The sequence below is a fragment of the Sturnus vulgaris genome, unplaced genomic scaffold (assembly GCF_052056855.1).
Source record: "Sturnus vulgaris isolate bStuVul1 unplaced genomic scaffold, bStuVul1.hap1 Scaffold_195, whole genome shotgun sequence".
In the NCBI taxonomy this organism is placed as follows: Eukaryota; Metazoa; Chordata; class Aves; order Passeriformes; family Sturnidae; genus Sturnus; species Sturnus vulgaris.
In genome coordinates, this window is record NW_028276170.1 from 4,226,624 (window position 1) to 4,252,801 (window position 26,178).

At 51.1% G+C, this 26,178-nt stretch overlaps 1 pseudogene; it reads right to left on the reverse strand.

Annotated features, from left to right (window-relative positions):
- The window catches only part of LOC148218019 (uncharacterized), a 78,111-nt pseudogene that overhangs the window by 1,677 nt on the left and 50,256 nt on the right, over positions 1-26,178 (reverse strand).

Genomic DNA, 26,178 nt, shown 5'->3' on the forward strand with positions numbered 1-26,178 from the left:
CAGCATCCCAGCCCAGGGGCAGCGATGGAGCTGGGGCAGCTCGGGCTGGGGCAGCGCTGGGCTCTCGGCCGCTCCCGCCCGCACTCGCTCCCCACTGCAGCCGCTGCCGCCACCACAGCGCGGGGGGGGCCCGGCCTTGGCGCTCCCCCCCTCCCACCTCCCCAAATTCCCCTGCCGGGGGGCGCTGGGGCCAGGAGACAGACGAGTGACAGATCAGGGGGCTGGGAAGAGTCGGCAGCCAGAGAGCACTGAAAATCTCAGCAGGGACTACAGTGGGATCTTCGGGGACTAAACATGGCAGGGCACCCATGGAGGGTAGAAAGGGAAAGCCAGGAAAGGCTCCTGGCTAAAGGGATGATGATCCCAAAATATCTCTGAAGGGTCCCAGGGGAGCATCTTGAGGAAGTTTGCACATTCTCCCAGAGGTAATCAAGGACATGGACACCCAGGGGGGGCAATAAGGGGATTCGAGAAGGGATTTAGACAACAAGGGATGGAGGTGTTGGTGTGCTGGGAAGGGACTGGGTGAAGGGGAGTGTGCAGGAATATGGTTCAGGCAAGAAGAAGCAGCAGGAATCTATGTGGGAAGAAAAAGGATGATGACAAAGACAAAGAAGAGAAAAATACTGAGGATGGGGATGTTTTTCAGCAGGATTTTATCCTCTAAAGGTGGCAGCTGCTGCAGATCCTTTGTATCGCCGGTTGCCAGGACAGGCACACAAGGAGGTCAGGATTGCAGGGGGTTTCTCTGTGCTGGGCAGCGGCAGGAGCGGGCGCAGAGGGGCGGCACCGGGAGCACGGGCTGGGGGCCTGTGGGGAGCTGCGGGGCCGGGCCGGGGCTGTGGGGCAGCCGGGGCTCAGCGCCGGGCGCTGCCTGAGCCCAGCACCCCCCGGCAATTGCAGGCCCGGCAGTGGCCCCCGGCCCCCAGGAGGCTGCGGGACGCCCCGGCCGCTGCCCGGCCCCGTGGAGCTGCCGGCCCTGCCCGCCGGGGGGGCCGCGTTTGGACACTGCGGCAGGACAGGCACCGGCTCTGGGATACGGGCTGGCCACGGCAGCCACAGCACAAGGAGCAGCAGGACAAAGGAACAGCTGGGAAATGGGCATTGGACGTGCAAGGATCGAGATCAGCTTTTAAGCATTTTCCTTGGGTCAGTGCAGAAAGGAATGATTTAGCAGAAAGCTCAGCAGCTGTCAGAGGATGAGCACCCCCAGGCACTGAGGGGGCTGCAGGAGGGGCAGAAGAAGCCCCTGGAGCACTTGGTCACAAAGGCACAGCAGGGGAATGCAAGAAGGGAGGAGGAAAAGGCCAAGGGGAAGGCAAAGGCCATGGCAGAGTTTCTACAGCCCCTGAGGGATGAACCCCAGGGCCCAAGGGGGCCCCAGCACCCAGGGGCTCTCACATCCTTACACCATCTTCAACCAGCTGCCCTCCTCACACTGACACCATTCAGTCCTTGATGGCAAAGATGCTTTCCGGGGATGCCCACTTACACAGGATGGTAAACTGGATTTTGCCTTTTAGTGGGAACAAGAGACAGAAGGCAAAATGGGAAAGACATGGACGGTCCTTCTGCAGGGATGCACGGAAGCACCAGCCTTATTGGGGCAAGCCTTGCAGAAAATATCACAAGATTTTTCCCCACCCCCAGGGATTTAGTTAATGCAGGATGTGGATGACTTGCTGCAATCAGGAGGACAAGAAGTGGTAGAAGAAGCCTCTGTGAAATGGCTGAATGTTCAGGCTAAAAAGCATCTTTGAGTATTTGAAAAACAAAAAGAGGAAATGGTGGAGAAAAGAGTTAAATATTCGGGAGGTAATTTGACTGAAGGTTTGTGGTGGATTGATCTAGAGAGGATCTGGGGAATCTCAGAAGTAATCCAGGACTGAAAAGGAGGTGCAAGAATTCTGAGAATTAATAGGATATTGCAGGACCTGGACTGGGGATTCCCTGTTCTAGCCAGAATATTGTATGACTTTTTAAAGCCCAATAGCTTCAATGTTTTGCTACGGACAAGAGAAAAGAAAGAAAAGCTGAGAAAATGAAAAATAACAAAACAACTGGTGCCCTAACTAAGGCTCTTGAAGTCTCAGAAAAGAAATTTGAATTGTATGTGTGTTTTAAGTACGTATTATATTACATTATTGGCTTTTTCAAATAATTAAATGAATGCTGTATGTTGGAAAACTTTGCTGTATGAATATAGTTTTAGTTCTGTGATTAACAGAACTTATAAGTAGTAGTGATAAATATAATTCTTTGGACTATAACATTTTGATGTAAAAAGCTTTTGTTCATGTAAATAACTCAGAGAATCCTAAAAAAGATAATCAGGAAATTCTTCACAGTTCTGGATTATGGAACACCAGAGAAGGAAAAAGAATTATTTACAGGTCAGAGGAGAATGATTGTGAATAATGCATGAAGGTCTATGAATATGCAACATGTTGCTGCATTTAGGAAGTGTTTTCTGAGTCAGTGTGTGCCCTTGGCTGAAGGCCAAGCATCCGGCCATTATAACCTTTGGCCACAGCCAGGGCAGATATTCAATTCTCTCCCTTGGAATTGATCTTTGCAATTCCTTACCCTGGGAATTCTCCACCTAGTGCGGGCTGGAGATAAGGGATGTATATTTCAAGCAGTCTGTGGCCAGAATCCTGTCTCTTGTAAAATCTCTGCCACAGGAAGCTGGGCTGGCACAGAGCCTGCCTTGGCACTTTGCTGTTCACAGCATCCACCCAGGACTCTGCCTCTCAATTACACTCACACACTGGGCTGCCTGCGATTCCATTGCTGGAAAGTATACCAAATTTAATGTTTTTTACATTTCATTTTACTAGTCAGGCTTGCTTTATATTTGTCCCAGGAAAGAAATTTTAAAAGCTTTTTTTTAAAGGAATTTTAGACCACTCAACAGAAATAACCACTGCAACAACCTGGGAATAACCCAAAAGATACCAACAAAGATAACGACATTCGACAAAACATAAAGGAAACATCAGCAAACATCAAGGAACACCCACCCCAGACACTGCCCCGGCATAGATGGAGACACCTGGTCTGGAAAAGGCTGAGAAGGAAATCCAGGAGTGAGAACCTAATTAACATCACAAGACGAGAAATCCGGGTCTCCTAAGAAACAAAATACTAAGAACTACACAATTTGGAAGCAATGAACATTAAACCAATTTATTTCTATGGGTTTAAACTGTAAAAAGTTTAGGGAAAATCGAGCAAAATTCACTTCTCAGGGAATGATTTTCTCTGCACACCCGGGCTATGTGTGAATGAAATTATTTCTGTTGCACACCCTGACCACAATCAAGTAATGCCTTGACTCTCTAACACTAAAGGTATTGTTGGAGAGTTTTTGATTTTCCCTGCATTTTCAGTAACAAGATTGCACCATTAGAAAAATTCTGCATAACAATCCTACTTTTATATTGTCAGTTAGGTTTGGACTAGAGGTGTGACAATCAATTTTTACTCTTAGGAGAAGAACTAGAAAAATCTTGATTGCATTGGAATATTTTGTACATATCTCTGGGTGGCTCTTAATGATGGCAGAATTTCGGAATGAGTTTTTCGATGCTCACCTTTAGGTTGCATTTTGAAAAACTAGAAGAGTATTAATGGTGAGGCTTTAACGCAGAAACAGCTAATACAAAATCGTTACAAAATAAGAAAAAAACAAAAAAAAAGCGGATTGTGGGGGTGCACCTGTGCATCACCTAAGGGCTGCTCTGTAACAGAAGCATCGGTTCCAGGCACAGCCAGGACAGGAGCTTTAGAAATGCAAATTAACACTGCTAGGGCAATGTGTGCACAATGAACCAGGATGATCTTCATGCCTGGGGGAGGAATTGGGCTGATTGCCTCTGCCCCTCACCCCAAGCTCTGCCTGCTTGCATAGATGGAATTTGCACAACTAAAGGCAGAGCCCACAGTGAGGATATCTGACTGCAACAGAAATTGGTTAAGCTGCAAAGGGAAACAGCAAACGCAGATTGTTGGGAAAGCTTTACTAAAAAAAGTGGGGGGGAATCATCCCTCTCCTCACTCCAACATGTGCTGTCACTGTCCAGGTTATAAAGGGTGTATCAGAGCAGTGTTTGCTTGCCAAGAGAAATCAGTTTGGAATCCAAGTATTTGATGATTTAATTAGAAAAAAGTGGTCAATTGATTCTTCCCCGGCTAGAGGGAGCAACCAAAAATAGGAAAAAGATGAAGAGACACCAGAACAAATCCTACAATACCATGGAGTAGCCCTTGGAAACCCTAACGAATTCATAACACGATACAGAGAATCCATCCATAATTTGAGTGGCATAATTAGGTTAAAAACTGTCCTTGAAATAATAACCAACCAGACAGCTCCAGCTCCTGAACTTCCTGCCGACCAATCCACTGACATTAGGAACGAGACATTTCACCACGAGATGGGATCAGATTATCTATTAAAAGAAGGAGGGGGAGTTTGTGGAAAATTAATTACTCAAATTGCTGTTAGCGACTAGATGATAACCAAAAAGTGGTGAAACAGATAACAAAGGAAATAAGAAATTAGTTCATGTACCAGTCCAAACAGGGAAAGGATGGGAATGGGACACGTTTTCGTGGTTCCCTGGTAGACCATGGCTTAAACGAATGCTGCTCTTCCTCTGACGTGCTGCAGCAACTCTCATCTTTTTACCATGCACGACACCTTGCGCCAAAGAGGACGCAGGAAAAGAGATTGAATCAATGGAAATTAAAAGTTTGTAAAGGCAATTCTTGAGAAAATAAGAAAATGAGGGATTGAAAGCAGTAAGATTAATATCGTAGTAGGAGTGAATATTAACGAGGACATGCAGTAGGCGGATCGGGAAGTCTGAACCTTCCAAGTACCTCGGCCAGAGGGGACGGAGATGCAGCCGGGAAAATGAGGATAAAAAGGAGGCTGCGTCTTAGAGACCGCATGGCAAATGCCGCATGGCCTCTCTCTTTGTTCACCAATAAAGTCACTTTTACAGGACTCCTCTGTCTCCTTTATGCACACAAAGCTCTGGCCACGGGAATTTTCCCGCACAGCCCCGGGCACAGGGCAGACACCTCTGTGCCACCCACAGCAACCGGGACGAGCCAGCGCTGCTCCGGCACCGGCTCCTGCCGAGGCCCCAGCGGGAAGGAGACCGCGGGCAGCCGCTCCCGCAGCGCCCTCAGCCCAGCGCCAACACGGGCCGGCACCGGCACAACCAACCCGCCAGAGCCCCCTGCCGCCCCCTCGGCCCGCAGCGAGCCCCGAGCCCCCGCACAACCGAGCGCGGCTCCCACCTGCGCTGGGGCCGCCTCCGAGCTCCGCCGCCGCCTCCCCGGGCTCCGGCCGCTGCCGCCGCTGCCGCCGCTGCCGGGCCCGCACAGACGCTGCCACAATGGCGCCTTTGCTGCTCTGCCCAATCAGCGCGCGACAACCAGGAGTGACATTGGCACAATCAGCCAATGGCAGCGAGGGCCGGGCTCTGCACACGGCCCAGCCTCGGCCCGCGCTCTCAGGGCCCCCCGGGCTGTGGGAGGGCAAAGGCGGAGATGAAGAACAGCCCTGGAACGGGCCCGGGCCCGAGCCGCCATTGGCCTGGAAACACAAACAAAGTTCTCCGCAGCTCCCGGCACGCCTTTCCCAGCCCTGCGTGTTCGCTGGCTCCGGCTCAGCGGGAAGTCGTGGAGCCTCACTTCTGCTACCCCCTAATTAGGAGCGTCAGTGCATGGCTTTGATTTCCCCCGAAATGGGAAAACTGCCCCAACCCTTGTGGATGAGTGGACGGGAGAGATTTCTGGCAGAAACCTCCAAAAGCTCAGAGCAGTATAGTGAGAAGTAAATGAAGACTCTTCAATCCAGGTTTCCCCCATTGTTCCCTCCTACCCCGGCAGTGCAGGGTGTGAGAAACAACGCTCACTTTTTTAAAAATTTCAGAGGTTTATTAAAGCTGAAAATAAAAATACAAGAAAAGAATGTAGAATGAGAAAAATCAGCGCTGGGACCACTGGACTAAACCCCCACGTGCTCCCCTACAGAATGGATGTTCTGCCTTTTATGCCCCTGGGCCCTCCCAAAGTCTTGTCGCTGAACTCCTTCTCTGCCGTCCATTGCTGGAGACTCCTTTCTTACATCTGCACTGGAGGTCAGGTGTAGGAACAAGCCGGGTGTTGGGGGTTGGTTTTTCCTTTCCTCTCTGCCTGTGGAATTTTTTCCCATTGACATGCTAAGGAGCACTGATGGCTAGATCCTTGAGACCTTGAGATGGGGGAGGGACAGCTTCCCTGGATTTTTGGGAGTTTCTCATGCAGGAGGGAGTCAGTGGAGCTGGGGTGAGGTAGGGGGAAGAGGGGGAAGACCGCGAGATTGGAGGCAGGTAAAGATGGGGGGAGCAGTTCCTGGCATTCGCTCGCTTATGGCTCTGGGAGCAGGAGGGCCCTGGAAAACCTCGCCCCACCATCCCAACGCCTCTTCTGGTGTTGGATCCCTCACCCCTGCTCGGACGCTCTCCTGCTTCAGTCTGGATCTCCAGCATCCTGTTGGGGCACCGGGACCGACACTGCTTCAAGGATTCGCCAGCAGAGTCTCTCCTCCATCCCTTCCCATCTGGGACACAGCTGCCATCGCCCCCAGCACTCCTGCAGCCACGTTGGATCACCGCGTCTGCCCCTGCCCACCGGGAGCCGGCTGGCACTGACTGCCAACTGGGACGGCATCTGCAGCACAGGGAAAAGGTGTCCACAACCAAAAGAACTGTTACTGGGTGCCTGTTCTGTTTGTTGTTAATTCCATAGTTGTTGTTTTGTTTGCCTTGTTATATTTACACTAGTAAAGAACTGTTATTTCCTATCCCCATATCTTTGCCTGAGAGCCCCTTAGTTTCAAAATTACACTAATTCAGAGGGAAGGATTTATTTTCTTCATTTCAAGGGAAGGCCCTGCTTTCCCTAGCACACCTGTCTTTCCAAACCAGGACAACGGCCCTGCCCAAATGCCCCGACTACCTGAGCCATGTCACGACAACAATACAAGGGGGAGGGGAAAGAGCACTATGGGAGGATATATTACAATAATATAATTATACATCCACAAAACTTAACTTAGGCACAATATTCATCCTTTAATTGTGAGACCCAACCATCACGTTTCTCATCTATAACAAACCTCCTTTTTCCTTTTCATAAGTCATTTGGCTTAAACAATGGACTCTTATTTTTGATTCTGATGATTCGCTCTTACTTTTCAAAACTGAGCTTTTTCATCCTAGCATCTGTTGAGGTGGGTGAGGACAGTGGAAACAGGAAAATTTCAGGTTTTCCTTAGGCCCACTTATTCACAATGAACAATTGGGAATCACAGGGGCCTGGTATGGCCCCCTACCATGCTGATGGCATTACTGCCCATAGCAGGTGTATCTCACCTGTTACACACCAATTGAGGAATTACGGAGGTCTGGTATGGCCTTTTTGCCCCCACCTTACCATGCCTACAGGGTTGCTGCCCACAGCAGGGCAATCTTCTCAGTGGTGAGAACACAGGGGCCAACCCGGTCTTGCCCTGAATTTCTTGTGTGAACTCCACTTGTTGGTTCCTAAGGAAACCACCCCAGCACCTCTTACGGTTCCCTGTGTACTTCCCGTCAACAGATGCTTCTAATTTCCACCCATTAAAACAGGACAATTACATTAATAGCTGACATGGTTCAAACTCCCCCTTAAAGTGTTAGTTAAAACAGTCTTGGAGCTGTCTAGTGGAAGCTTGACCTCACTTTGGTTATCTCTAGTTCTCAGCTTGAGAGTCAATTCTATCTCTCCCTGTCTGGATGTTATAGTTTATTCTTTGGGTTCTTTTACTGGGCCTTTAATTCTGTTGCCATGAGTCCACTCCCACTCTGCAGTTGGCACAGCCAATTCAGTGGTGAGCAGTACCTGAAAGGGAACTCCCCACTGAGGGGTTAAAAGCTGGCTTTTCTCTAAAAGACAGACACTAAAGACAATGTACATAAGGTAGCATTTTTCTACATAGCAGCTTCCTGTTGAGTGTTGGAACAAGGAACTGAAATGCTTAATGTGTCTGAGACTCAGTCAGAGGCTGGAGAGCACAGACTCAGGAAGCATTGTTGAACAAATACATATTAGCAGGCAGTTCTATTCTTCATGGCTATTTCCACCCCAGTACTGCCCCACATGCTTCACCCTAAGGCAGTTGCTCACCACTGCTGACACAATGGAACTGGCTTGGGGAGCATTAAATTATAGAGAGGTTATGTGCCTGGCATGGCCTCTCGTCTTGATGGCAGCAGTTTCTAGGGGACCTGGGCGAGAGCAGCAGTGGAGGCACATAATAATGCCACTTGTTCCTTGGTGTATTTGAAAAACTCTTGTTTGACATGTTAAATTTAAAAGGTCAGTATAAATCAAAGCTTTGGATATGACTATGAAATCTATTTAGAGAACACACACCCGTCCCAAAGACACCTGTGCAAAGCAGGCACATCTTACAGGGATTCAATGGAACCTTAACCACTACTAATTTGATGGAAATCACTGTACACAACTTATATATATTTTTGGCAAACTTCTATGTAGGGGCGAATTCCTATCCCTATAAGAACAGAGTGTACACAGAGAGCCAGGGGACACTGCAGCCATCAGAGCCCAGCAGTGACACACAGACACACAGACACACAGACACACAGACACAGACAGACAGACACACAGACACCCCCCCAGCACATCCGTGCTACACACACACCCACCTAGGCACAGTCTCCACTAATGCTCACCTGCCCACAAGCACAAGACCTGTTGTCCTTAGAGAGCTCGTGCACACGAATACGTGCAGTGTCATTGACACACGGATGTCCCACACAGAGCCGTGCTCACCCTTGCGGAGCTGTGCACACCTACAAGCACAGAGCTGTGCACAGACTCCACACACGTGTACACAGCAGTGCACAGATGTGAACAGTGCTGTGCACACCCGCACACATGGACACTGTGCAAAGCAGGACGGGCACTCTTACATCTGGACACGCTAGAAAATATCCGTGTGTGCAGCTGTGCACACTGACACACGTGTGCACTTCGGTGTCTGTGTGTGCACACAGAGCTCTGCACACTGGCACACGTGTGCACTGCACTTTTCTAGAGCCCTCCTGGCCTCGACCCCCCTGTGGGTCTCTCTGTGGGATCATGACACGGTGGGGATGGGGACAGGAGAGGGGAGTATGGGTGGGACATTGTGGCAGAGTTCATGCCTACAATTAGTTAAAATATGTCCCTAGAAGTTCCTCTTACTTCCCCAACCCTCCCCCACACTCGAGTATAGGACCTGCATTCCTGCAGACAGCACAAGGCGACACAGAACCCTGTCTTTGGGAACAATTTCTTGGTTATTTCCCTCTGGCGAGGCTCCGGGTTGGGACAATGGGATGGTTCCTCTCCTCTGATGGCCTTAGGGGCAACCAGCCCTGTTCCTTTCTTCATCTCACTCTCTGCAGAGCTCTGCCCACCATCATTCGCCTTTAATGAAGAAACAAAAGACAACCTAGAAATCTCCCTCCCAGTGCAAACAAACACAGAGAATCTGTGCTGGCAACAGAACACCCGTGGTGAACAGTGAGCTTGTTCTGCACAAACAGGAAAGGCCAGGCCAGTGCCCACATGAGTCGAGTCACATCCAGTGCTTGCCACCCTCCCATGCAATATTCAACCTCTCAGCCTCACAGACCTCTGTTCTAGTACTCCCAGTGGGGTCCTGGAATGAGAATGGTGGCACATCTACTGCCTGCTACCCCCCTCTAGGCAATATTCAACTGTTTAGTTCACAGACTCATCTTCTAGCACTCTTAGTGGGGTCAGCAGAGCCACTTCCCACTGGTGGGGGCAAAGAGCACCCTCTGTGCCTTTGTGGTGGGAGCAGACAGTCTTGTCTCAAAGAAAAGGTCAAACAGAGACCAAGCTGGACCTCTGCCTCCTGCCCCTCACCCCACAAGGGCAGGAGGGCACAAAACTGAACACATTTTTTTTGGACCCATCTTTTCCAGGAGCTTGACCAGTTTGAAAGAGAGGACTCATAGGATTTCTTGAGGATCACTGCCAGTGCACAGCACACATGGCATCCCTCACCCCTTGCATCATCCTGGGATGGAGAGGTAGGAACCAAAAACAGCCCTACCCCACTGCTCCAGAAGCCAAAACCCCCATGCAAGCATTTAGTTATGGCCTTCTTAGAGAACCACATTCCCACGTGAGAGCCCTCCCGCACAGCCGGGCTGGTTCTCCACCCTCGGCCGCGCTGTCCGCGCCACCTCTGGGCTGGCGAACGCCGGGAGTTGCTGGGCTGAGTTTGATGGCCCCGCTCAGCGCTTTCGGCCGCTGCTCACGCGGCACCCTCGCGATTTTCGCTGGCAATCAATGCAGATTGGCCAGGAAAATCCAGAAAGCAAAAAATAGAGACCAAGGGCATTCCAGAAGGGGTTTCCTGCAGCCAGACACACAGCAGCAATTTCCAGGAGCTGTCACTTGCTAGTCCATGGCTGTAAGGATGCTGTGGTGGTGCCGCAGGAGAAGACCCTTGGTGTTGTGCTGGAACAGGTTCCTGCAGAAGAAAAGGTGATGTTCCTATGTGCAGGGAACTCTGTGGTATCAGCAGTGGAGGAGCAGGGTGAGGAAGATCTCCAGCCTTGGGATATTTCTGCAAGAGCCTTCACCCCTGCCAGAGCCTGGGTGAGAGCTGCCAGAGTGCAGAGGGAGGCAGCCCTTTGGACAGGTGTCCCTGCTCCCTCAGAGCCACGGCTATGAGACAAACAGCCTCATCCCTGAGCATGCAGATGGGCAGAAAATGCCTGGAAGTAAAAAGGGGAGCCCAGCCATCTCCAAGAAGCTGATCCCAGAGGCAAGTGTCCCAGCAGGAAGTGTCCTGGAGCCACTTGTGTTCAGCCTACAGTCAGTTCCCAGAACGCTGTCCCTGTTCCAGTGGGGAACCCCCCACGCTTTGCAGCGGGAAAGATTCACATGAAACCAAGGAGGCTCTTGCATCTGCAGGAAGCTTCTCCACTCTACTAGTGAGATGGCCTCTGACTACCAGGAAGGTTTTTACAGATTAAGATCTGATCTTCTTCGGAGCATTAGTGTTAAATACATTAGGATTTTCTCGGAGGAGACTTGTCAGAATGTTCCCACTGTTTTGGATTTGACTGGTGTGATAATTGACAAAAGATTCGTGTTAATTACAAAAGCATTGGGGTTTGTGTAAACCAGTATACTAAGTTCTGAAGTGAGGCATGGACACTAGATAATGGAAATTATATGATAAAATCATTCTGTTTAAAATCACCTTGTTATGTTATATTATGTTGTATTATGTTACATTATATAATATGTTATGTTTTCCAAATGAGTTGTATCAGCTACCACCTTGCAAAATCAGACTTCCCAAAAAGCCCTTCCTGCCTTTGTCTGATCAATACTGCTTATCTCAAGAACCAGACTCCCAGAACTTCCCTGGTGGTTATCTACAAGGACCGGATGGCTATCTGTGACTGATTATCACCCAAAGGCTTTGTGAATTTGTGTAAGGATGTTTATTCAACCACCAGTGCTTATGACAACAAAAATCAAAAAAATTATTGATTACAACGAGAACCCACAGTATAAGAAGAGGCTGCAAACCAAGGTTGGGTGGAGCGTGGAGTGGGCGGTGACCCCTCACGTTCCCCAGCACTGCTTGCTCTTTCTATATCAAATAAAGCAATCTAAATTTTGCTGAAAATCGAGACTTTTGTCTCTCATTTATAACAATTTGGTGCCGATACCCGGGACGTCCTTGGAGCCCTGAGAGGCGCTGCGATTTCGGGGAGGCGCCCCACTGCTGTGGCCCCGGTTCGTCAGTGATTCTCGGGACCCATCGACGTCCCGCACCATAGAGACTGAGCAAGGAAAATCTCCCCGGAAGACCGCGGCAAAATCACCTGTAATTCTCGTGCACGAAGAGCCAGACAGGAGCATCGGACTGTGAGTATCTGTGTGGTTTGGTGGGGATGACTGTGTGCTTGCCTGAATGAGACGTGGCCTTTGCTGCGAAGCGAGAGTGGAGTCCTTCTATCCGCGTTTCCAGCATCCCGCGAGGGACCTGGCCGGGGACCGGACGAAGCGAGTGAGCACAAAGGGAGAGACTGCTTTTCTTGTCCTAGCCCAGGTAGAGGCTGGGTCCTTCCCATCCTAGCCCAGGAAAAGGCAGGACCCGGGAAGCGGGGGGGGGGAAGGGGGAGGAAAATAAAAGCAGATGGCAACACACCAGTCACGGAGGGAGAAGGGAAAAGCTGCTTTTCCCATCCCAGCCCAGGTAGAGGCGGGTTCCAGTCCATCCTGACCCAAGGAGAGGCAGGGCTTCAAGCAGAACACATCGGGGAGTACAAACACCTCAAGACAGTCCCTTGAGGTAAAAATGGGACAAAGAGGGAGTAAGATTCTGAGTCCCAGGGACCCACGAAGAGGTTCAAATTCATTTGGTCCACAAGGAGACCGGGAAAATAAAGACAAGACAAGTAGGTTGCCAGAAATACCACCAGGCAGCCCTTTGGGAGTAATATTAAGATGTTGGGACACAGGGGTGGTATACAGAGGAAGAACTAAAGAAATATTGATTCAATATTGCATGGTGGAATGAACCAAAGAAATTATCCATAAAGATAACCTATACTGGCCCATGTTCGGATCATTTGAGGGTTGGATTTGTCAGGCGTTAAACACATATGTGGCTTGTAAAAAAAAATTTAACAGAGAGGAATGTGAGTGTGCTGCCCTGTGGGCAAAACAGTCCAAGCCATCCTTGATATATACTTTAAAAGAAAAAGAGGATGAGGATAGAAAAAAGGTTACCTGGGAACCCCTCGATAATCTCCCACCTCCGTATAATACAGAAAATACAGGAGACCCCCCCCCCCACGCACCCACTTCTCCTCCTGGTACTCCCATAGCTCTGAGAACTCGCTCCAGTCAAAGAAATACCAGGAGAGATGGTATCACCAGAGAGGAGGGAGATAACGACACAAAGGCTCGCCTTTACCCCCTGAGGGAAGTGCCATTAGCAGGACAACAGGCTGGATTAATTGGATTTGTAAATGTTCCCTTGAACACAGGGGAAGTGAGGAACTTTAAAAAAGAAATGGGAAAATTATTAGAAGATCCTATAGGGGTGTCAGAGAGACTAGATCAATTCCTCGGACCAAGTATGTATACTTGGATGGAATTACAATCTATATTAAGTATCCTATTCACCACGGAAGAACGGGAAATGATCAGACAGGCTGGAATGAGGGTATGGGACCGGGAGCATCAGATTGGACCTAGGGGAGACCAGAAATGGCCATTAAATAATCCTAACTGGGATAATCAGAATGATGTCCATCGTCAGAATATGATGGACTTAAGATGGATACTCGTTAAAGGTATCTGAGCATCAGTTCCTAAAGGACAAAATATTAATAAAGCCTTTAGTGAACAACAAAAAAAGGACGAATCCCCGACTGACTGGTTGGAGTGGCCGAGGAAAGATCTCCAAATGTACTCCGGGATAGACCCTGACACACAAGTGGGTCAGGCACTCCTCAAAACCCAATTTGTTGCTCGATCATGGGTGATCGTGGGGAGATATTAGAAAGAAATTTTAAAAGTTAGATGATTGGCAAGATTGGGGGTTACAAGAATTGCTAAGAGAAGCAGAAAGCAAAAGCAAAAATCTTTATAGCTGCAGTTCGTCAAACACAGAAAGAAACCCAGTAGAAAGGGGGAGGGAAACCACGAAAACCCCCACCAAAACAAGGAAATGAAGCAGGAAATAATTCACCAAGGCGAACCTGCTTTTAATGTAACAAGGAAGGTCATATAAAGAAAAATTGTAAAGAACGGATACAGGATGGAAAAAAAAAAAAGTTCCAGGAAGACGAATAGGGGTGTCAGGGGCTGTATGTACTGGGGACCATACCATCCAAAGAGCCCTTGATAAAATTAAGGATCGGTCCCCAGGGAGAGGAGGTGGAATTTTAGTAGATACAGGAGCCGAAAAATCCACAATTAAACACCTACCAAAAGGGTGTAAACCTAGTAGAGAAACGGCACTCGTGGTTGGAGCAAAAGGTGAACCATTTCGGGTCCCTATTATTAAAAATGTGCAAATTGAGACCCAGAACAAAAGTGTATTAAAAGATCTGCTGTTATTGCCAGAGGCAGAAAATAATTTACTGGGGAGGGATTTAATAATAGCATTGGATTTGAAAATTGAAGTATCCCAAGGGCAGCTTAAAATTTTTGCTTTAACCCAAAAGGACGAGGAGCAAATATGTCCTGAGGTGTGGTACACCCCTGGAGAAATAGGGAAGTTAAAAATGAAACCTATCAAAGTGAAAAATCACTGATCCCGATTTACCTATCCGAGTTCATCAATATCCAATATCACTGGAAGGGAGACGGGGCCTTAAGCCTCTCATAGAAAACCTTTTGCAACAGGGGGCTTTGGAACCATGTATGTCCCCACATAATACTCCTATTCTGCCTGTCAGAAAGACAGACGGGAATTACAGATTGGTACAGGATTTGAGGGCTATAAATCAGCGAACTGTTACCAAATTTCCTGTAGTAGCAAACACTTACACTCTCTTAAAAGAGTTGTCCCCTGACTACACTTGGTATAGTGTAATAGATCTAAAAGATGCCTTCTGGGCATGCCCGTTAGAGGAAAGTAGCAGAGATTGCTTTGCCTTTGAATGGGAAGATCCTGATAAGGGCAGGAAACAACAACTGCGTTGGACACTATTGCCTCAGGGCTTTACAGAATCTCCCAATCTCTTTGGACAAGCCCTAGAAGAATTAATGCAATATTTTGAGTCACCAGAAGGGCTTTGATTGTAGCCCGTTCATCAAAAAAAAAAAAAAAAAAAAAAAAAAAAAAGGTATCCATATTGTACTGAGTTGTGGTGGTGGCATTCCTATGGTGGGTATCCCCCATTCCCATTATGTGTCCAGTGTAGAAGAAATGAATGTAAGGAAACTATTAAGGTACTTAATACCCTATCAGCACAAGGAGAAATTAAAATTGATGATCATAACTGGTGGAAGTTACTTGAGAATGGAACGAGATAAAAAAAGCAAGCCAGAGCAGAGGTATTGGCAAAAGAGTGTCAGAAGGGTTGTGTATACCGAGCTGTTACTGCTGTACCTCGTACTGGAATGTTAAAGCTAAAAGCTGGGACAAAATTAAGAAACACTACCAAAAGAGAAGGACAAAGTGGGAGAGCCCAGGACATATTCCCTGCTGCCGAGAAGATGAAACAAACCTCGGCTACTGGCAGCAACCCCGTAGGCCTTGAGGGAGGCAGAGGGATGAAAATGGTCATGGGAGTCATCCTATTGCTAATGATGATAAAAGGAAATAATGCTGATGCTTGTTCCAAGTGTCACCAGACAATTGGGTACGGGGATGCACGGTATCCACCCTTGCCTTCCACACACACATCAATTCGGCCTGCTGTAATAAACACATTATGCACTATTATGGAAAAAATTGGGTAGCCACCAATTTGGGAAAAGGAGGGTGGGCTCCATCAGCATACCAAAGTTGCCCAGTAGGAGAGACACAGCTCTGCTTCCCAAAAGAAGGTATGTGGGGATATTCAGATCAGGGAGGAGTGCAAGATCACTACAAGGAGGAATTGATTAAAAAAAAACCAAACTAAAATGTTCAAGGGAAAAAGGACAAACCGTGGGGGAAGTTTTAACTTCTATGAGAGAATAAAACAACAACTCAGCGAACGGGAATTACCCACCTTGGGAAAAAATTATTTGTAGAATTAATGAAAGAAATTACTACTGATCTTAACTCACTGTTGGATCTGTAGAGGAATGCAGATGACTGAACAATGGCCATGCAGGGTGGGGGAGGATTAGGGCCAGAGCAGTTGTTACAGTGAAATCAAACAGAAATATCGAGGGGGAGTGTGTGGGAAGTTTAATAATTCTGAATACTGATTAGAAATTGATGATAATGGTGAAGTAATTACTAAAATTGCAGAAGAAATAAAACGATTAGCCCATGTACCTGTACAAAACTGAAACACTATGCTTAATGATAATTGGTGGAATAACCTGTTGTGGGGAGCCTGGTGGAAAAAATTAAGGTTTATGCTAACATGTGCATTATTAGGACTACTGTTCATCCCTTGTCTTGTTCCAAGCTTCATTCGACTAATCCAGCCGGTGGTTCAAGGAATGCAAGTTGCTACCATACCAAGAGACCCTGAGAAGGCAACAAAATTAATGACAGTACATGAATTAAATCTAGTACAAGAGGTACTGACAAAATTTGAAACCAGAACACGAATCAATGGGATAAAAAAAGAGAAGTGGGGAAATTGTGACAATTGATAAAAGATTCGTGTTAATCACAAAAGCATTGGGGTTTGTATAAACCAGAATACTAAGCTCTGAAATGAAGCATGGACACTAGATAAAGGAAATTATATGATAAAATAATTCTGTTTAAAATCACCTTGCTATGTTATATTACGTTGTATTATCTTACATTATAATATGTTATGTTATGTTTTTCAAATAAGTTGTATCGACTACCACCTTGCAAAATCGGACTTCCCAAAAAGCCCTTCCTGCCTTTGCCTAATCAATACTGCTTATCTCAAGGACCAGACTCCCAGAACTTCTCTGGTGCTTATCTAGAAGGACCGGATGGCTATCTGTGACTGATTATCACCCAAAGGCTTTGTGAATTTGTGTACAACGAGAACCCACAGTATAAGAAGAGGCTGCAAACCAAGGTTGGGTGGAGCGTGGAGTGGGCAGTGACCCCTCACCTTCCCCAGCGCTGCTTGCTCTTTCTATATCAAATAAAGCAATCTAAATTTTGCTGAATATCGAGACTTTTGTCTCTCATTTATAACAGGGTTCACCTTTTCCTCCTCCATGTGTAACGTCGTCTAGAGCACAGAGATCCCAGGAGCTGCTTCCTCCTGAGCCAGTGGCACTCCTGGCCCTGGGCAGCGCAGGGCCCTGTGCCCCGTATATACCCCTGCAGGGCGGGGCTGTGCCATGTCACCAGGACAACAGAATGGCCAACAGCACCCAGGAACCCGATAGAACGGCCCTGTGTCACAAAGGGCCCAGCCCAGCACCCCTTCAGCAGCCCAAGCCCCTGGAAGTGGCATGGAGCAGGTGCCCAGCAGGTGCTGGCTTTGCAGGCTGGGCTGTGCGGGGCCAGAGGAATTGGCCGGATGGACGCAGGCAGGGAGTTGTGGTCAGCGGCTCCATGGGCGGCTGCAGGCCGGGGATGAGGGGTGTCCCTCAGGGAGGGCTCTGCCTCGGCCCCGGGGGGGCCCAATGCGAGGGCGAGGGGCTGGGGGGGCCATGGGGGCGTTCGATCAATGGGGAGGGCCCGGGGAGTGCTGAGAAGGGGGTGGTGAGTGGGGGGGAGGGAGGGGTCCCATGGATTTGGGGGGAGTCTTGATGAGTGTGGGGGGAGTCCCATGGATTTTGGGGTTCTGGTGACGGGGGGGGAAGCGGTGAGTGGGGGGGGGTCCCATGGATGGGGGAGGGGCGGTGAGTGAGGGGGGGGGTCCTGGCGCCCTGGGGTGGTCCCAAGTATCCGGGGGGGTCTCTGCGCTTTGGGGCGGTCGGTGAACGGGGGGGCAGTGAATAGGGGGAGCCCCGGTAAATTGGGGGGGTCCCTGGTGATAACCGGAGGAGGGTGGGGGGAAAGGAGCGAGCCCCAAGGGACTCCCCCCGGTACTGGGGACACCCCGGTGCCCCCCCAGCGCACGCCCCCCCCCCCCATTCCCGCTCCTGTTCCCGGGGGAAGTCAAAGGGGAGGGGCGGAATCCCCGGGATGGGCAGGGGGGCACAAAGGGGGGTCCGGGCCCTGTGCACCGGAGGGTGGTCGGTACACGAGGGGGGGTTCCAGTTCCGGTGCCCGAGGGGGCGTCCCGGTGCCCGGTGATTCGTGAGGGGGTGTCCGGTGATTCCTGGGGAGGTCTCCGGTGGTCCTGGTGCATGACGGGGGGGTCCCGGTGACTCATGGAGGGGTCTCCGGTGATCTCGGTGCCCGAGGCTGGCGATGTTTGAGGGGGGGTCCGGCGGTCCCGGTGCACAATGAGGGGGTGTCACTGCTCGATGGTGGGGGGGAGTCCCGGTGCACGGTGACGGTGCTGATTGATGGGGGAGGTCCTCTGGTGGTCCCGGTGCCCAGTGATTGATGGAGGGGGTCTCCGGCGATTCCTCGGGAAAGGGGGGGCGGTCCGGTGATGCCGGTGCACGAGGAGGGGAGAGAGGAAACTCGAGGGTCCTGAGGGGTCCCGGTGCACGAGGACGGTTAAATTCGGGGGTCCTGGTGCTCGGAGGGGGGGTCGGTTCCTGGTGTGTGACACACAGAGAGACTCCGGTGACACAGGGGACCCTGGCACGGGGCTGGTGACACTCAGGGGCTCCGGGTGGCACAGAGACTCTGCCCAAATTCTCTGGCACGAGGTCCTGGTGGCACGAGGGGCTCTCGGTGATACGAGGAGCTGGTGGCACTCCAGGGGCTCCTGGTGGCACAAGGAGCTGGGGGCACTTGAGGGGCTCTTGGTGACACAGGGCTCTCGGTGTCACTCGCAGGGCTCTCGGTGATACGAGAAGACCCCTCGTTCCTCCTGGTGGCACTCGAGGAGCTCTTGGTGACACTCGCAGGGCTCTCAATGACACGAGGGGCCCCCAAATTCCTCTGGGTGACACAAAGAGCCCCCCAAACTGGTCTGGGTGACACGAGGAGACGGTGGCACGAGAGGAGCCCTTTGCAGGAGTATCCGTCGCACGAGGACCCCCAAAATTCCTTGAGCGAACCCCCCCCCCGAAATCCTCGCGCGGGACCCCCCACCCAGCTCGAGCCCGACCCCCCCCTCCTCCCGCTCCTCACCCCGGGGGTCTCCGGGTGATCCCGCCCCAGGTCCTCCCCTTTCCCCCTTTTCCCCCAGGACTGGGAAGGTCGGAGGGACTGAAGGGGGGGTGCAGGTGCGGGTTTTTTCGGGGGGGTCCCGGCGGCCCCCGGGGCGGGGTCAGTGCTCAGCAGCGGGGCCGCGCCGCTCGCACCCGTTGGCCGAGATCGGGGGGGGGGGGGGGGGGGGGGGGGCGGCCCGGGGAGCCCCCGGGCCCCCAAATCACACCCGGGTCTGCTGCTTTAGTCCAGTGCTACCAGCGCTGATTTTTCTCCTAATTCAGTCTTTTGGTGTATTTTTTTTGCTAAGATTTAATAAACTTTTAAAATTTTACAAAGTCAGAGTCGTTTATCCAACCCTGCACTGCCGAGGTAGGAGGTGCAGCTGGAAGGAGGAAGACGTGTGGAAAGCTGGTTTGAAGGGTCTTCATTTACCTCTCATTATTATCCTGCTCTGAGTTTTTGGAGTTTTCTGACAGAAATCTCTCCCCTCTCCCACTCATCCACAGGGCTTGTGGGGCAGTTTTCCCTTTTTGGGGAAAATTAAAGCCATGCACAGACGCTCCTAATTAGGGGTAGCGGCACTGAGGCTCCAAGGCTGCGCGCTGAGCCGGAGGCAGCGAACACGCAGGGCTGGGAAAGGCGTGCCGGGAGCTGCGGAGAACTTTGTTTGTGTTTCCCGGCCAATGGCAGCTCGGGCCCGGGCCCGTTCCAGGGCTGTTCCTCATCTCCGCCTTTGCCCTCCCACAGCCCGGGGGGCCCTGAGAGCGCGGGCCGAGGCTGGGCCGTGTGCAGAGCCCGGCCCTCGCTGCCATTGGCTGATTGTGCCAATGTCACTCCTGGTTGTCGCGCGCTGATTGGGCAGAGCAGCAAAGGCGCCATTGTGGCAGCGTCTGTGCGGGCCCGGCAGCGGCGGCAGCGGCCGGAGCCCGGGGAGGCGGCGGCGGAGCTCGGAGGCGGCCCCAGCGCAGGTGGGAGCCGCGCTCGGTTGTGCGGGGGCTCGGGGCTCGCTGCGGGCCTCGGGGGCGGCAGGGGGCTCTGGCGGGTTGGTTGTGCCGGTGCCGGCCCGTGTTGGCGCTGGGCTGAGGGCGCTGCGGGAGCGGCTGCCCGCGGTCTCCTTCCCGCTGGGGCCTCGGCAGGAGCCGGTGCCGGAGCAGCGCTGGCTCGTCCCGGTTGCTGTGGGTGGCACAGAGGTGTCTGCCCTGTGCCCGGGGCTGTGCGGGAAAATTCCCGTGGCCAGAGGTTTGTGTGCCCGCAGGAGACGGAGGAGTCCTGTAAAAGTGACTTTCTTCGTGAACAAAGAGAGAGGCCATGCGGCATTTGCCATGCGGTCTCTAAAGCGCCGTCTCCTTTTTATCCTCATTTTCCCGTCTGCACCTCCCTCTCCCATTCCCCTCTAGCTGACGTTTTTTGAAGGTTCAGACTTCCCGATCCACCTACTGCATGTCCTCGTTAATATGCACTCCTACTACGATATTAATCTTACTGCTTGCAATCCCTCCTTTTCTCATTTTCTCAGGAATTGCCTTCATAAACTTTTAATTTCCATTGACTCAATCTCTTTTCCTGCATCCTCTTTGGCGCAAGGTGTCGTGCATGGTAAAAAGCTGAGAGTTGCTGTAGCACGTCAGAGGAGGAGCAGCGTTCGTTTAAGCCATGGTCTGCCAGGAAACCACGAAAACGTGTCCCATTCCCATCCTTTCCACATTTGACCGGAATATGAGCTACTTTCTCACTTCCTTTGTTATCTGTTTCACCACTTTTCCTTTGTGATCTGTTTGCAAACAGCAGTTTGAGTCATTTAATTTTCCACAAACTCCTCCACTTTCTCTTAATAGATCATCTGATTCCATTCCATCGGGAAACGTTGCATTCCTCATCTGAGTGGATTGGTCGGGAAGAAGGTGAGGAGCTGGAGCTGTCTGGTTGGGTGTTATTTTGAGGACATTGTGTAATCTAATTAAGCCATTGAAATGATAAATGACTTCTCTGTCTCCTGATATGAATTCGTTAGGGCTCCTAGGGGCTGGTCCATGGTGTTGTAGGATTTCTTCTGGTGTCTGTTCATCTTTTTCCCAGTTTTGGGGTGCTCCCTGCAGCCAGGGCTGCATCAATTGACCACGTTAATCTTATGAAATCATCAAATACTTGGATCCCCAACTGGTTTCTCTGGATTAGCAAAAACACCCCAGTGCTCTGGAGAGAGGGATGATTTCCCCCCCCCCCCCCACTATTTTTCATGAAGTTTTCCCAACATTCTGCGTTTGCTGTTTCCCTTTGCAGCTTAACCAATTTCTGTTGCAGTCAGATATCCTCACTATGGGCTCTGCCTTTAGCTGTGCAAATTCCATCTGTGCAGGGAGGCAGAGCTTGGAGTGGGGGACAGAGGAAATCTGCAAAATTCCTCCCCCAGGCAAGAATAGTTTGGTAAATTGTCCATACATTTCTTCAGCAGAGTTAATTTGCATTTCTAAAGCTGCTCTCCTGACTCTGCCTGGAATGAATCTTATAAAAGTAGGATTATTAAGAAAAAACCTTCTAATGGTGTAGTCTTGTCACCAAAACTGAGGGAAGAACTAAAACTCTTCAACAGCATTTCTACTCTTAGAGAATCAAGGAATTGCTTGATTCTGGCCAGGATGTGCAGCAGAAATCATTTCATCCACAAATAGCCCGGGTGTGCAGAGAAAATCATTCCATGATATGTGAGTTTTACTAGATTTTCCCTTAACTTTTTGCAGTTTGAACCCATAGAAATCCATTGGTTTAATGTTCATTACTTCCAAGTTGTGTAGTTCTTAGTATTTAATTTCCTGTTGTACCCGGATTTCTCCTCCTGTGATGTTAATTAGGTCCCACTCCTGGATTTCCTTCTCAGCCTTTTACAGACCAGGTGTCTCCATCTATGCCGGGTGCAGTGTCTGGGATGGGTCTTTCTTGTCGTTTGCTTCTGTTTCCTTGATGTTTTGTTGATGTTTGTTATCTTTTGGGCTATTCCCAGTCTGTTGAGATGTTAAACTCATCTCCACTGAGTGTAACATCTCTTAGAAAACCACTTAAAAATCCCTTTTTTGAGGACAAAGGCAAATCAAGCCTGACTAGAGAAATAATTTTTAAAACAGTTTAAAACTAGGTATATTTTCCGACCATGGAATCCCCGTCAGCCCAGTGTGTGAGTGTAACTGAGGGGCAGAGTGGAATTGTGCCGTTGTCTTCCCCAGCAGCTGTGGCAGTGCAGGCACAGAAAGCAGCGAAGCTCCAGCAGTGGCAGCAAGGATTGGCCCCAGTGTGTGGAGATGCCAAAGGAGGGTGCCCAGGCAGAGGATTTCAGCAGAGGATCTGTGGGCAGGCCCAGGGGCTTGGCCCGATGTGGAGCCCTGGCTGCTGCTGCGTTGCCTTCAGTGCAGGGTCAGTGGTGCCCTCCCATGCTGCTCCTGCAGCCGGGAATTCCAAATTGCTTTGGCATGGCCCTATTTAACATCCACATCCCATTCCAATTTCTTTTCTGACTCTGGTAGAGCCATGGCTGTGGCGTCAATCACTTTGTTTTTTCATTTTCTCAAGTTTTGTTCTTTTTCTTATGTCCATACCATAATACTAGGGCTGTCTGGGGTTAAAAAGTCGTACAATATTCTGGCTGGAACAGAGAATCCTCAATGCAGGTTCTGCAAATCCCTGTTAATCCTCAGAATTGTCCCAGTTCCATTTTAGTGCTGGGTAATATTGCTTCTGAGATTCCCTGGTCCCTCCCTGGGTTAATACACCACAAACCTTGAGTCAAAATATGTCCCAAATCTTTTACTTTTTTCTCCACCATTTGCGCTGTATTTTCAAATAATCAAAGATGCTTTTTAGCCTGAACATTCAGCCATTTCACAGAGGCTTCTTCTACCACTTCTTGTCCTCCTGATTGCAGCAAGTCATCCACATCCTGCATTAACCCAATCCCTGGGGGTGGGGTAAATTCGTGTGATATTTTCTGCAAGGCTTGCCCCAATAAGGCTGGTGCTTCCCTGCATCCCTGCAGAAGGACCGTCCATGTCTTTTCCATTTTCCCTTCTACCTCTTGTTCCCACTCAAAGGCAAAATCCAGTTTACCATCCTGTGTAAGTGGGCATCCCCAGAAAGCATCTTTGCCATCAAGTCCTGAATGGTGTCAGTGTGAGGAGGGCACCTGGTTGAAGATGGTGTAAGGATGTGAGAGCCCCTGGGTGCTGGGGCCCCCTTGGGCCCTGGGGTTCATCCCTCAGGGGCTGTAGAAACTCTGCCATGGCCTTTGCCTTCCCCTTGGCCTTTTCCTCCTCCCTTCTTGCATTCCCCTGCTGTGCCTTTGTGACCAAGTGCTCCAGGGGCTTCTTCTGCCCCTCCTGCAGCCCCCTCAGTGCCTGGGGGTGCTCATCCTCTGACAGCTGCTGAGCTTTCTGCTCAATCATTCCTTTCTGCAGTGACCCAAGGAAAATGCTTAAAAGCTAATCTGGATGCTTGCACGTCCAATGCCCATTTCCCAGCTGTTCCTTTGTCCTGCTGCTCCTTGTGCTGTGGCTGCCGTGGCCAGCCCGTATCCCAGAGCCGGTGCCTGTCCTGCCGCAGTGTCCAAACGCGGCCCCCCCGGCGGGCAGGGCCGGCAGCTCCACGGGGCCGGGCAGCGGCCGGGGCGTCCCGCAGCCTCCTGGGGGCCGGGGGCCACTGCCGGGCCTGCAATTGCCGGGGGGTGCTGGGCTCAGGCAGCGCCCGGCGCTGAGCCCCGGCTGCCCCACAGCCCCGGCCCGGCCCCGCAGCTCCCCACAGGCCCCCAGCCCGTGCTCCCGGTGCCGCCCCTCTGCGCCCGCTCCTGCCGCTGCCCAGCACAGAGAAACCCCCTGCAATCCTGACCTCCTTGTGTGCCTGTCCTGGCAACCGGGGATACAATGGATCTGCAGCAGCTGGCAACTTGTGAGGATAAGAGCCTGCTGAAAAACATCCCCATCCTCAGAATTTTTCTCTTCCTCCTCTCTTCCATCATCCATTTTCTTCCCACATGGATTGCTCCTGCTGCTTCTTCCCTGAACCATATTCCTGCACACTCCCCTTCACCCAATCCCTTCCCAGCACACCAGCACCATCCATCCTCTGTTGTCTAAATCCCTTCTGGACTTCCCTTATTGCCCTTCTGCGTGTCCCTGTCCTTGATTACCTCTGGGAGAATGTGCAAACTCCCTCAACATGTTCCCAAGGGACCCTTCAGACATATTTTGGGATCATCCTCCCTTTTGCCAGGAGCTCTTCCTGGCTTTCCCTTTCTACCCTCCCTTTTCACCCTGCCATGTTTAGTCCCCGAAGATGCCACTGTAGTCCCTGCTGAGATTTTCAGTGCTCTCTGGCTGCCGACTCTTCCCAGCCCCCTTATCTGTCACTCGTCTGTCTCCTGGTCACTCTCGGGTACCCAATCCATGCCCGGTGCCGCCGCCACCCAAGGGAGCCGATCACCCAAACTCGGTGAGGCACCTTCAGCTCCACTCACTGCCCCCGCCCCGGACGGGGGAAGGAATTCTGACCGGGCCCAAGGTGTTTGAAAAAATTCACATCACCAGAGGTTTCTGTCTCTTCGGAAGACAGAGGAGTCTTGTAAACGTAATTTAATTCATAAAAAAAGGAAGAGAGCACTGGCCATTTCCCATGAGGCTTCTGCAATTCTTGGAGTACACAGCCTCCTTTTCATCCTAATTTTCCCAGCCTCATCTCCCTCTCCCTTTCCATATTGCCTGAAGTACTTGAGTGGTACAGACATCCCAATGCACCTGCTGAATTCCCCCCCGTTAATATGCATTCCACTTTTGAAAAGCTAACGATATTCATGGCTCTGTTAAGTGTTTGTTCTTCTTCTGGGAGTTCATGAATTGAGCAGGACCTTGGCTGAGCAGCAGTCTGTGTGGTCAGTTAATAACATTTTCTGACCCTGATGGCTTCTGCTGTCACTTCCTTATGTCCACGTCCCCGGCCCTGTGTCCAAGCGGATTCGCAGCATGTGTTTGTAGAGACCCTTTGCTGTTGTTCCTTGCATGGGGGTCCCCCGTTTTGGGGCCATCCCCCCTGGAGCAGGGTGTCCCGGCTTGGTGCAGCCCCGCCCCTCGGGCAGCGCTGAGCCAATGAGAGCGCGCGGCGGTGATGACGCAGCAGTGTCCAGGCAGAGCCGCAGCTCCCAGCGTTGCCCACCTGGAGCCACCTGCGCCCGGCCCGGGCCCCAGCGCCCCCCGGCAGGGGAATTTGGGGAGGTGGGAGGGGGGGAGCGCCAAGGCCGGGCCCCCCCGCGCTGTGGTGGCGGCAGCGGCTGCAGTGGGGAGCGAGTGCGGGCGGGAGCGGCCGAGAGCCCAGCGCTGCCCCAGCCCGAGCTGCCCCAGCTCCATCGCTGCCCCTGCGCTGGGATGCTGTGGGTTTGGGGGGAAGAGGGAGCCGGCAGTGGGTGCTGGGCCTGGGGGCAGCAGGAGAAGGGAAGGAAAAGCAGAGTTGAACAACAAAGTGGTCAAATAATGCACGTGGGACAAGAAGGTGGGATTGTTCAGGAGGAGGAATAGTAGGAGGAAGAGGATTGTGAGGAAATTTGGCGAAAACAGAGGAGGAGGATGAGCAGAAACGGGAAGCAGCACAAGGTTCTACCATTCCCTGTATGTGCAGCCTCCCCTCCAGCCCCAGGAGTGTTATTCCCCCCACATGCAGCAGGTGACAGGGGAGAGGGTTCCACGATTTTCACAGGGGTGAATCTTGGTGTTTTGGAGGTTCTTACACACAGACACAAGATGCTCAGTGACTTCCTGAGATGATCTTGGGAAAGGAGAAGCCCCCAGCCCAAGTACCTCTTATCTTGTTCTTTTCCTCAAACCAGGATTTGTCATTCCGAAGGTGTGGGCAGATGGAGGAGGAGGAAAAGCCCCATAGATCCCTCAGGAGGAGGAGCTGCAAACCCAGCCCAAGGAGCTGCGAGGAGGAAAGACCCTCCCTGAGCCGGGAAGGCGGCCGGAGATCCAGGCAGAGCTCAGAGCTGGTGGAGAAGCCTCCTGGAGGGGAGAAGCCCCACAAGTGCTTGGAATGTGGGAAGGGTTTCAGCTACAGGTCCAAACTGATCCTACACCAGAGGATCCACACTGGGGAGAAGCCCTACCAGTGTGGGGAATGTGGGAAGAGCTTCAGCGACAGCTCCAACCTGATACAAC